Genomic DNA, 13,444 nt, shown 5'->3' with positions numbered 1-13,444 from the left:
AGACACTTGTCCTTGACCAAATCTCTTCACTCTTGAAGTGCAAAAATCAATCTTTGAGTCTTTTATTTCAACTATGGAATCAGCACCGGAGTTCAAATCTAAGAGACTTTGTGGGAGGGCACAGAAGTTGACCTAGGTGGGAGCTGTGGGCAAGGTCAAATAGATCCTCAGTATTGGCTTGCCATAGTCATCATGGGATATCACCAACAGGTATTTAGGGGTGAGCACCTACTGTGGGTGACAGTCTTGAGGGTACTGTGTCAGGTGGCCTTTGTGAGCATTAGGCTGGATGCCTGCAACTCGCTCTAAGAGGCCACCGGGAGCCACAGATCATGTGACATTGAGCTAAGGGGCACATGCCACAAGGAATGAAATTATAACTTGTTCAGAATTGCACTCCACATTTCCCCTTGCCTGCCTGTCTGTTTCTCAGTATAATTTGAGGTGTTGACTATGGCTCACAAAAATCTAGGTGGTCTTGGGTACTAAGCTGTCTTATAAACTACCTTTTTCTTCAACTTCCTTGTGGCTAAGATCAGGAGGCATAGTTTAGGATTTAAACTGCAGAAAGAGGGCTCTTTGATGAAAGATGCTCATGTGTTGTAAACATTCTTATTTGAGAAAACTTTAGTCACCCATATTGTAACCCACAGGTTATAATGGACATACAATTTTTAATGGTTGATTTTATTTTTCTTAATATACATTGTTTAGATAGGGAGATCTGGGGACGACATATTATTTCAACTTTTTATGGGCACAAACTTAAAAAAAATCAGTTCTGTTTATAAAATCTTAATTGTATATTGAATTATTGCCAAGTTTTCCTAGTTTATTGGGGAACATGAGTTATGGCCAAATGATTAATAGAAGTTAAAACTTAATTCTTGAAATTACACTTGGAGTTATTTGAATAGTAAGAAGGCACTGTTTTCCAAATTGCATTTCCATATTACTTTTTAAACGGCCTAATTTAAATGACCCAAATAGGCACACATTCTTTCTCCATCGTATGCACTTAAAACAATATTTTACAGAAGAGAGCCGGTTTGCTATAGTTACAGTCTTACTGTGGAGAAAAATAAACTGCTAAAATGCTTTTCATTGAGATGAGGCATACATCCAGATTTTATGCAGTCCAAAGCTTATGTAATTTTGGAATCCTTTTCTGAGAAAAAAAAAAAAGAATACCAAACAATTGACTTTGCAAATATTACAAAAATATGTGACTCTGTGGATACATTAAGGTCCCCTTACGGGGCTTAGGAAAAATCCAGTAAAGAGGCCCTGAGGCTTCAGCTTCATTGCCTCCATAGTAAAGTCACCTATGACTAAGATATATTATTGTGGAAATTTCTGAGAATGTTCCAGTTTCCCAAATTAATTAAGAATCTCTTTGGGTTCAGTTCTTGGGATGGGCAAATAGTACAAATGATCAATCACCTGCACAAGGTGATGAACTATTCTGTTACTGACAGTGTTCCCTTACCATGTTTGTTTATTGAAGTATGATAAAACAATTAAAAATTCTAACATTTTGCAGTTTTCAATGGAAATAGGTAGAATTACAAGTAGCCCTTTCACAAGATGTGAGAAAAATGAAAGCAAAGGATTATACATCTCTGAAAGCATTTTTTTCCCTCATTGTAGATTTTTCTCCTGGAGACTTACTAAGTAAGAGAATTACATCTTCCTTGTATCTACATAATTACTTCCTTAAAGAATGTTCTATACATACATATATTAGGTTTCACTAGGGGTGGAAAAGAACAAGAAATAAAGAGTAAATCAAGGAGCCTAAACTTAAAATAACTTCTCTGTAACTGAGAAAGGTCAGTTTTCCTGACCATGTCTTGCTTAGAACTCCATGATCAAAAAGAGGTAGACAATTTAGATATTTACTCCATGTGGGAAATGCAAGAGATTTCTGCAGATAATTCTAGAAGAAACTTTGTTTCAGAGCTTCCTGAAATGAGAAAAGAATGTCCTTCATTTTCCTTTTGACTAGAGGGAACCGGTCTCTGAATTCTTTCTTGCCTCAGGTACACAGCTTTAACAGCGTAGCGTTTGTTCATGTTTGTATCCGTTTCTTCTTTTTGAAAATGAAGAATGAAATCATTAAATGGCCAGAAGAGGGAGGAAGGAGAGGTAAGAGGCATGGAGTTAGGATCCTCAATTAGAAATTGGAGAAGGAAAATGATGGATCTATTGAATAATAAATTCATCTGAGTCACCTTATCATCTCACGAAACCACATTTGGTGCATGGACACTAGATAAGAGAGAGGTCCACTGTATGGTTGAGGTGACTTGGCACACCCACGTGGGGCGGGACATGTTTGGTCTGGGCAGTGCGGGCAGTGGGTGGTCACTGCAGTTGCCAGGTGGGCTCATTTGGTTCAGGCACGTCCCCTTGATGACGCATAAACACTATTCATGACCTTAGAACATTAAAAATAGTAAGAGGGGTTAACGGAATGATGGCACCCGTATTAAGCAATTAATTTATAACTAATCTAAAATTAATGCACACCTCACCTTTTCAACCAAGGATTTGAGGCAGCTCACTAGGTAGACATGTAAAAAAGGAAATAAATACAATGTTTTTAAAACTATGGCCACGGACACCTGGGTGGCTCAGTTAGTTAAGCTTCTGACTCTTGATTTCAGCCCAGGTCACGATCTCACAGTTCATAACGTTGAGTCCAACTTGCGCTCTGTGCTGCTCTCTCTCTCTCTCCGTCTCTCTCTCTGTCTCTCTAAATAAATAAACTTAAAAAAATGGTGGCCATGGAAAATAGAGTAGAAGATTAATCATTGTGGTGGTGGTATTGAAGTCAAATAGAAGACATATATACTGGCCAGGAGAACATAGACACTACAGTAGAATAGTAAATTCGTCTTGAAATTTCATGGAAACCAAAGTGAAAAGGAAACTATGGTCATTTACAAAATTTTAATTAACCACGAGAGACAAAACATTACTTCTGGGAAACAAAACTTTCATAACATGTTTAAAAGGAATTTTTCAAGTGAAACTATTGTAAACAATGTTCAAAGCAAACAAAATAATTAGTTTATAAGCTGTTTCTTGTATTATCTGTTGACAAAGGCCAGCTGAGTTTTCAAAAATTGCTGAGTAAGAACAGCTTTGCAGGGAGTAATCCATACTATGGAAAGGATCCAATATGGATTACTAAACAGTTACGCAAAGTATAAATATGGAAGCAACATGCTAAAAATAATACATGTTAGTATAATACTGGTATTTCCAATTCCTTCATAATAAGGTGTTGGAGAAATTGGTTAAGAGAAGTGGTTTTGATTCAGGTTTTCTTTCTTTAAAAAAAAATTTTTTTTAAGTTTATTTATTTTGAAAGAGACAGAGAGAGCATGTGAGGTGGGGGGGGGGGGGGCAGGCAGAGAGAGAGGGAGAGAGAGAATCCCAAGCAGGCTCTGTACTGTCAGTGTGGAGCCCAAGGCAGGGCCGGATCTCATGAACTGGGAGATCATGACCTGAGCCAAAATGAGAGTCTGACGCCTAAAGGACTGAGCCACCCAGGCTCCCCCTGATTCAGGTTTTCTTTTTATCTTTGCCATTCATTGTTCTTTGTAAACTTCACATGTTGAATAACGGTAAAAGATTTGTATCTAACTGCTCTGATTGAGCTTTTAAAGATTTTTTTCTTTTTTCTGCCTTTAATTTTCTATAGCTATTTTCCTCTCTGAATCACAGGTCCTTCAATAGTTCTTGTGATGGTTGCTTATAGAACAAAAGAATGGCGACATGATTTCAGTAAGACATTTGATAGACTTCCACATAGACAAGATGGAGGGATACAAATGGGGAGGCAGATTTGTAGCAGTTGACCGACTCTATCTCAAAAATGTTGATGGATAGAGGCACCTGACTGGCTCAGTTGGTAGGGCACATGACTCTTGATATTGGGGTCGTGAGTTCGAGCCCCACGTTGGGTGTAGAGATTACTTAAAACATAGAATATTGAAAAAAATAATTGATAGATACAAAATAATTGATAGATAAATCATTGATAGATAAATCACTGCTATTCTGTTCATGATTCTGGCGTGCTGTAAAGATTAGTCCAGGTATTAGAGGTGCTGAAGGGTGGTGGAGTAGATGAGCTCAGTTTTGGACATTTATGTGGGACTTTCAGGTTGAAATATTCTTTATCATTGAGTAAATTGACTTAGAGGATGGAGGGAGGTCGAGAGATCTAGTTATGTAACAAGAATTTATTAATTACTAATCATGGTACTAGGCAACGCCTGAAGAATTTTACATGTTGTAACTCACAACATTCGTATCAGGATTATTCTATTTTGATCTCTGTTTTACAGACGAGGAACGGAGATATGACAGGTGAACTACCTGTCCTAAAGCCACACAGCTGGTGAGTGGTAAGAGCTGAGTTGTCAACCCTGGTTGAAGATATAAAGAGTTAGGTAGGAAGCGATACTGAAGTCATAGGCATGGTTGAGTTGCTCAGGAGGCCTGTAGGAATCGAGGTCCATCAGCTTCTTGAGGATCTGTGTGTTGGCTTTGGTGGTTTAGGAAGATAAAGGCTGCATTTTCTGTGTATATGCATTTTCTGAAGAGTGTGTTCATAGCTCTGGTTCCCCAAGGTAGCAAAATATGATATAGAATGAGTAAGGAACAGCATGACAGAAAACCTAGGAACAATTGCAGGAAAATGGGAGTGACCAATAATGTGAGAGGCAGCATAGAGTCAAGGGGCAGAGCGAGCAGGAAGTGACATCAGCAGAACCATTTCAGAGGCAGGAGGGGTGGGAAAGCAGATTGCAGTGGCTTGGTTTGTGGACCTGGATGCTATGAATGCAGACTTTTCTAGAAGCTTGACTATGAAGGGAAAGAGAAGGGGGGGGGTGCGGGTGGCTAATTATATAGGGAATCAGGATGAAGGTAAGGGGTTTAATCTTTTGATGACAGAGACTTGGGTATGTTTTAAGTGCTGAAGTGGCAAATGGAGAGAGAGATCAAAGGTAGAAAGAAGGGGGTAATTGTAGCAGCAAGGTGTCGGAGGGTGCAGGAAGGGGTGGAATCCTCAGCACAGGCAGGTAGAACATCTGCCTGGACATGAGCTAATGATGAGTATGAATATAGGTAAATTTGTAGGTAAAGTAAAAGCCTCGGTACTTTTTATCTTGAGGGAATAAAGCCCAGATAAGCTAAGAGATTGGTGTAGGGTCTCACAGCCCATTTGGAGCACTTCTGGAGCTAGAATTCACTGCACTTTCCATGACATCACGGGCTCTGCCAGTGAAAAACTCCTCCCCTTCGTCGCCTTCCAAGATACTAGGTTATTTGGGGATTTCCTCATGCTTTTTTGAGGAATTCTTTTCTGTTTCTTTCTTGGATCTTTTTTCTTCTCTCAACACTTAAATGTGTTCTGTGCCCCCTGGTAGTGTGATACAGTTGAACAGTTACAGACTTTGGCGCCTGACCTGGCTTCAGACTCTGACTCTGTTCTCCCTAATTTTGTGATCTCGGGCAAGGTACTTAACTCCATGGAGCATCTCTGTTTCCTCATGGGTAAAATGGGTGCGATAAAACGGAGCGTCAGATTGCGTGAGGGTTAAGTGAGATAATATGAACGAAATGCCTAGCGCAATCCCTCGTGCATAAGAAGTGCTCAGAAATACAACTCCCTGTCTGTTCTCTCTCCCTTGGTGAGATCCCTAGGGACCCAGGCTCTTTGCCTCAGTGCAATTTTGAGAAAGTCACTTAATCTTTCTAATTCTGTTTTCTCATGCCAGAACTGGAGACAGTTCCACTTATTATGCAACACTGTTGTGAGAATGATGACTGGAAATCTCCAGGAGGATGGTCAATAAATGTTTGTCAAATCTGAATCTCATCCCCCTCCTGAGTTTCACTTAACGGCTCCTATGACCACCCCTCCAAAGCGTATTTTCCAGCCTGTTCTTCTCACTTGAGCATTAGGTTCTATTTCTAACTACTTGCTGGATCATCTACCAAGGGGTATAGTTATTTTTATTTGTAACTTGTTATATATTCAGGAGTTGTCTTCGATCTCTTCCACATCTAAGAGAGTTGGCACGCCCCTTCTCCTGACCTTTACTTTCCCTGGTCCCTGGTGGGAGCCACATCTTCTCTCATTTCTTCTCATCGTGCTGGTCATTTTCTATTTATTCTCTTTCTGTCAGGCTCACCACAGCTGATTCCCGTGTGGCACCTCTCAGTTCCCCTTGCCAAGTGGCTTTTCATTGGAAGCCCCTGTTCACAAGGGAGAAAAAAGCTTACGTTCTGCTCAAGAACACAGCCATGGTTCCATTGATTTGGAAGCTAAGACTACCCGCTTGGTTATTCGAGACTCCTCCTGCCATGGGATGTGTTGGCTGCTTACTAAGGCGAAATTTGGTTGTTGCTTCGCAAAACCGTCAATGGAAAATTGTTGTCCTCAGGACTCAGAACCTGCGGGAATAAAGGTCTGGGTCACCCCAACCAGTGCTGACCAAGAGTAAAGAGAACCTGGCAGAAGAAGGGAGCTGTGATTATCAGCTCTGATGTCAAGACTAGTTACAGAGGTGGGTGCCTAACTTACGCTAATTGATTTTTTCCTTTATTCTCCCACTTTCCCGTGGGAGCTGCCCTGTGTGCAGTCGTGAAGGGAGTTATGATTACAGTTTCGGTCCTTCTCAGAATGTGACTGAACTGACACGACCTCTGACTGACAGTAGCTCAAGGTGTTTCCCACATGTGGGGGGATCAGAGTCTTCCCATCTGAGGGAAGAGCGAAAATAGGTGCTAAGAGGCAAAACTTGTGAACTGTTCTTGTGAGCCTCTATTTGTGCCTGCTCCTCTCTCCCCTCATCTATTCTCTCATCTGTCTGACCCTGGGACTCAGATCCCCACCCTCCAGTGGCTTCCAGCAGTGTGAACCACAGGCAAGACAGACAAGTGGGACGGGAGAGGTTGGGATAGCTCTTCCTCACTCTTTCCCTGCTTAAGTGCTACATTTTTTTTTTTTTTCTGCAGTGAACACACTTCACTTTTTATTTTTATTTATTTTATTAAAAATTTTTAAGTGTGGGGTTTTTTTTTGAGAGAGAGAGAGAGAGAGCTAGCAGGGAAGGGGCAGAGAGAGAGGGAGACACAGAATCTGAAGCAGGCTCCAGGCTCCAGGCTCCGAGCTGTCAGCACGGAGCCCGACGCGGGGCTCGAACTCACGAACCTTGAGATTCGAACTGAAAATCAAGAGTCAGATGCTTACCCGACTGAGCCACCCAGGTGCCCCTGTGCTTCGTCTTTTAGAGGAGATCATCTTCGCCGTGGTACCAGGCCTCACAGTGCTTGGGTAACACTTTCTTCCTTTGACCCTTTTCCAGGTCAGGTTCTGTGGAAAACAGACTCTGATACTCTGCCTGTGAGAGGTTTCCTGGGGAGTGCTTTTGGGGTTACTACTTGGGGTACGGAAGAGAGGAACACAGGATTGGGCAGAGTGAGCTGGGATGGCCCTGCAGTTAGTTGTCTCGACTTGGGCCAAGTGGGCTAGCCCTTTACATCTGTGTAGATCAGTCATTGATGTGGTTGCTGGGTAGGGTGGGGGGAGAGCATGTCTTCAGTGAGGAAGTTCATTTTAGTGGAGGGAAGGTCCCAGAGAGGGATTTGGCTAATGCCTGTTGACCACTGGTACTTTGAACGGCAGGCGGATGACTTCAGTCCTGGGAGACTAAAGGATCCTTCAGACTACCCTTCAGACTAAAAGGTCCTAAAGGCTTCCCACTATTACTGGTCCTTGGGTGTCTCAGCCATCTATTGTTGGCACTCTGTTTTTTTTTTTTTTTTTTTTTAAGTTTACTTATTTTTGAGAGAGAGAAGACAGAGTGAGAGTGAGAGAGCGGGAGCATGAGTGGGGGGAAAGGCAGAGAGAGAGAAGAGACAGAGCATGCCAAGCAGGCTCTGTGCTCTCCGCACAGAGCCCAATGCAGGGCTCAAACCCACGAACTGTGAGATCATGACCTGACCCGGGATATTGGCATATTCTTAACTTACTCACACTTCTGTGCACTGTCTCTTTGTTAAATTTTCTTAATTGAACGATCTGAGTTGATATATTTCCTTTCCGGGCTCTTATGTAGATAATAATTTAGGGGCGCCTGGGTGGCGTAGTCGGTTAAGCGTCCGACTTCAGCCAGGTCACGATCTCGCGGTCCGTGAGTTCGAGCCCCGCGTCAGGCTCTGAGCTGATGGCTCGGAGCCTGGAGCCTGTTTCCGATTCTGTGTCTCCCTCTCTTTCTGCCCCTCCCCCGTTCATGCTCTGTCTCTCTCTGTCCCAAAAATAAATAAAAAACGTTGAAAAAAAAAATTTAAAAAAAAAATAATTTAAAAGTCACGTAAATATATAAGTACAAACTGTCTTATGTTCAAGAAGTATAGTGACCTATCACAGGGAGACCTGATCTGGCTGGGGAGCTGGGAAGCAAGTGCAGATTTTGTCAAGAAAGTGACGTTGGAATCATAATCTGAAGAGGGAGTCAAATTAACTATGAAGAAGAGAATATCAGAGGAGAGGGAGAGATAGAGAGAGAGAGAGGATGAGAATGTTCTCACTGAAGAAAACATAGTCTGAGCAGGCAGGAAATCAGGCTGGAGAAAGATAGGGAGAGCACCGTCTGGACTTTATGATCCTCCTTAAAGATAATCCTACAGATAATGAAAAGGCTTTGAAGGTTTTTGAGCTGAGGAGGAACACAATCAGATTTGCACTTGAAGATCTCTGGCTCGTCAAAGACCAGTGTCACTTTTAATTTTGGGGAAATTACCACTTGCCTGCCAGTGTCTCTTAAAAGCAGAAAAGTTTGGGGGTTTTTTTTGTTTGTTTGTTTTGTTTTTTGTTTTTTGGGGTTTTGTTTTGTTTTGTTTTTTGTTTTTTGGTTTTTTTTTTTTTTTTGGTTTCTACAAGTCTCCAGACTAGCTAGACTGAAATTTCTACCACTTGGCAAATCCTGCACTTAAACTAGAGTAGTTCCTGGGCAGAATGCTACATGCCACAGTGCCTGGTGTATCTTTCTGACACCATGATACTTTGTTGCATTCCCCCCCTGCTGGGTAAAGATAATACTAACAATATAGCAACCATTAGACTTTTAACACAATAACAATTTGTACTATATGTCCAAAAGGTGGAAAATACTATATACTCTATCAGAACTTCTTACTTTATTTCCCACTCATTTTGGGAGTCTTTTCAAAATATACAGACCTCTACAACTGTGGTCTTAGAACTGATTTAGTAGGATTTCTCTCTATTCTTTCTTCAGGTATGTCAATGAAAAAATGCGAATGGGGAGTGCCTGTCTTGATTTCACATTCGGATGTAGCCTAGGGCTGCTGGGCTACCTTACTGGCTTCTCAGCTCTTGAGGACTCTTGAACAGAGATTAACAGAGATGTGGGTAGAGCCCAATCCCTTGCGGGGATATAGAGTGAGAAGGAGGGGTGACCGCCACAAGAGTGATGTGAGCAGAGCCCAGAACACCAGCGCTGTGTGGTGTTTGCTACCCCATCACCCTTCCTTGGCACCCACTGTCCTTACTTACTCAGAGAGGTCCAGAACCAGGAACTGGGAGTAATGTGCCATTGTGGGGTTTTGGCCTCTAATAATCTGGGCACGAAGTATCTCTTTATTTAAGGAATTAACCCCAAACAGTTGGTCTCACTGGGTTAGTGTTACTGACCCAGTAACACTTTGCTTTTTACTGACCCAGTAAAGCTTTGCTGTTAAGTTTTTCCCTTAAAAAGATATGTTGAAGACCTCTCCCCCAGTAACTCAGAGTGTGACCTTACTTGCAAGCAGGATATTGGCACATGTACTAGGTTAAAATGGAGTTTTCCTGGAGTGGGGGGCAGGGGGGGCTTAATCCAATAAGATTGGCATCCTTATTAGAAGAGGAGAGACACAGAGACAGAGACATTGGGGAAGAACATGGCCGTGTGAAAATAGAGGCAGAGATTGGAATGATGCATGTACCCATAAGCCAAAGAACACTAAAGATTGTTGGCAAATACCAGAAACTAGGAGAGACAAGGAAGGATTCTCCTTGACAGGTTTCAGAGGGAACAGAGTCCTGCTGACACCTTAATTTCAGACTTCTGTCTTCCAGAACAGTGTGACAACACATTTCTGTCGTTTTAGGCCACCCAGTTTGTGGTAATTCATTATGGCAGCCTGAGGAAACTAATATAGTCAGTTTTTATCCTAAGCCCCTGAGGTGAATTCCTACATCCATTATCATTTAAAGTTTGAGTCACATTTGGTAAGATTTACTGAATATGATAGGAAAAAAATTTATTGAGCACTATAGAAAGTATTTCATTTCAAATGGGAAGAGTACTTTGTTTCTATTAAAGGTAGACTTTAATTTTTACCTTTTGGATAATTATCAAGAATACATTAACTACACATCCCCTGGTTGGTTGCTGAACTTTTCTTTCTCATTAAGAATGTTTCTTTACATTTTTTTTTTAACATTTATTTATCTTTGAAAGACTGAGAGAGACAGCACGAGTGGGGCAGGGGCAGAGAGAGAGGGAGACACAGAATCGAAGCAGGCTCCAGGCTCTGAGCTGTCAGCACAGAGCCCGACGTGGGGCTTGAAGCCACAAACCGTGAGATCATGACCTGAGCCGAAGTCAGACACTTAACTGACTGGGCCACCCAGGTGCCCCAAGAACATTTCTATTTTAAATTCACATAATCATAAGTCATTGCTTAATCTCTGAGATTTCAAATTTGGTGCCCCTACTTCTTAATGTTTTATTTTTATTTTTGAGAAAGAGCACATGCGAGGGAGAGGCAGAGAGAGAGGCAGATACAGAATCCAAAGCAGGCTCTAGGCTCTGAGCTGTCAGCACAGAGCCCGACGTGGGGCTTGAACCCACGAACCACGAGATCGTGACCTGAGCCGAAGTCATACACTCAAATGACTGAGCCACCCAGGTGCCCCCGGTGCCCCTCCTTCTAGTCACCATGCTCTTGCCTATTTTTTCTTCTACTCCTTCATAACCACTGAACATTCTCTCGGGCCTTCCCCAGATTGTATGTGAAGCTTTGCTGTTGTATTTAGGTCATTTACTTACACTGTTTAATCCACCTTGTACTCCATAGTCAGCCTTTTGATGATGACCCTCGCCATTACCTTGGCCACCCCAGCCCCATGCTACTTGGCCAATGTTCACACTACATTGATCTGGAGCCATCCACTATCTCTGTTCCAGGGTTTTAGGGTGCAGAGGGTAGATCTGTGTACATGGGGTCCACTCCTTACCCAAGCTGTCCAACTTCCCTGAGCCCTCCTCTGGTAGTTCCTGTATTCACCACTTGTTGAGCTGCTAAGAAACTCCTCACCATTGCCTATTACATCCACTGCAAACATGAGTTTGCTGTCTTTACTGAGACCCGGGCCATGGGGCAACTTCACTTTTATTCTTGGTCTCATCTTTCCATATCCATCTAAATCTCTTCAGAATCTTCAATCCTTTGATGACTTACTTCTTCATCTTATAAATTCCTATGTATCCGACTGTAAGTAACAGAAAAACCCATCCAATAGAAGTTTAAGCTAGTGCTTCTCAAACTGTAAAATACATCTGAATCACTGGGGGAACTTGTTAAAATATAGATCTTCATTTAGTTGGCCTGGGGTGGGCCCCGAGAGTCTGTATTTCTTGCAAACTCCCAGGCAATGCTAATTAATGCTCCTGATCCCCGGACCACAGGGATTTCTACGTCACGAGCACGTGTAGTCATCCTTGTGGGGTAAGCTCAGCATCTGCACGATGGCTTTGATTCTTCTGGTCTGCCCCTCCTGGTCTCAAGATCCTGCCGAAGCCCCAGACACCCCATCCTCACTCGAGTGCATCCAAAGGCAGCAAGGCGGGGGTCTGACCAGAGATGAGAATGAGACGGCCTTTCTCCTCTCCACCTCCTCTCATTAGGGAGGTAAATATTTGCTGAAGCCTCCTGATTCTCTCTACAACTCATTGGCTTAGAACTGGGCCACACCTGACTAATCACTGTCAACACAGAAAGGGCTAGATAAATTATGACTGATGTCAAGAGGCCAGACATACTGGTAAACAAGTTAAGTCCTGTCGGCAGAAAGAGGAAGGATGGCCCAACAGAGTAAGCAGTTTCAGCCATATCTGGTTTTCAAGTATCATTGTGAGGGGAGATATATATATACATATATATATATATATATATATATGTATATATATATATTTTTTTTTTTTTAATAATACTGCTTCATCTAACCAGTTTTTGAGCTTCTCTTCAGGCAGTTTTCTCCATGAATGTTCTAGTTCTATCACATGTATACCCTCTCTATTCATATGCCTGAGATCTGGCTTTTGTCCTTACTGTCATAATGTAATCACTCTTTTGGGGGTTGCCAGAAACGCCTCCCTCGCATTTCCACCCTTATGCCCCTCTACCCTTCGCATTGGTGAATCACCCCTCAGATCTCCTCCTTCCCTGTTTCCTTCAATGCTTCTTTCCTCTCTTGCCCTCTGGCTGGGGGCTTTCCCTCACTTGGACCTTGGCTCTCTGTTCATGGCTCCTTACACTCACCTATCAGCTCTTGGGACATCTCTTCTCATGACTGTTAAGCGTCACCTCCGCGGCCCCCAATTCCTCTGTGGATTCCCCCCTCAGATCTTTTCCTGCCCATCAGACACTCTAAAGGCAGGTCACACCAAACCTCTTCTCTTCCAAACTGTTTTCTTTTCCCATCTCCCTTTAGTAGCTGGCATTCAATTCTTCTCGGGATAAATTAGCATAATGTTTTGTTCTCTTACCTTCCAGAATGTTAAATGGTAAGTTGTGACTGATGCACCAGGAAAAGACAGATACTGGATGCCAGAATGAGTAGTGATGAAGAGCACAACGTGGAAATCTCAAAGCAAATGGTGGAGGGCTGTCTAGATTCTCATTCATACAGAGGGTCTGAGAGTGAGGTGGCTGAAGATTGGGGAGATTTTGTTTGGATAGAGCTGCACTGGGAGTTCTGCCTTCTCTTCCCTCCTCCTCCTCCTCCACAGTGGGCAAGGACACTGGCATCTAATACCAAGCCCAGTGAGGAGGGGGTTCCTCGGGACCTCTGAGCGCTTGGCACATTTTGCTGGCCAACAGTGGGTGGGTGCTAGACTTCCACCTGAGGAAATTTCTACATTCTATGGCAGCAGAGTAGAGAGAGGGCTATGCCTGGCTGGTGAATGTTCTACCTTTTAACCATGAACCTCGTAGATATGCCTGGTATGTCGGGTCCACAGTAGGGGATCAGCCTGGGGTCATTTTAAAAGGGATTCTGCCCAAAGGGTCCCACTAGAGGGTTCATAGGACCCCAGTGGCAAGAGTCTGTGTGGAGTGGACTGAAGGA

Source organism: Panthera onca, chromosome B2, assembly GCF_046562875.1.
Source record: "Panthera onca isolate mPanOnc1 chromosome B2, mPanOnc1 haplotype 2, whole genome shotgun sequence".
In the NCBI taxonomy this organism is placed as follows: domain Eukaryota; kingdom Metazoa; phylum Chordata; class Mammalia; order Carnivora; family Felidae; genus Panthera; species Panthera onca.
This window is presented reverse-complemented; position numbering follows the sequence as displayed.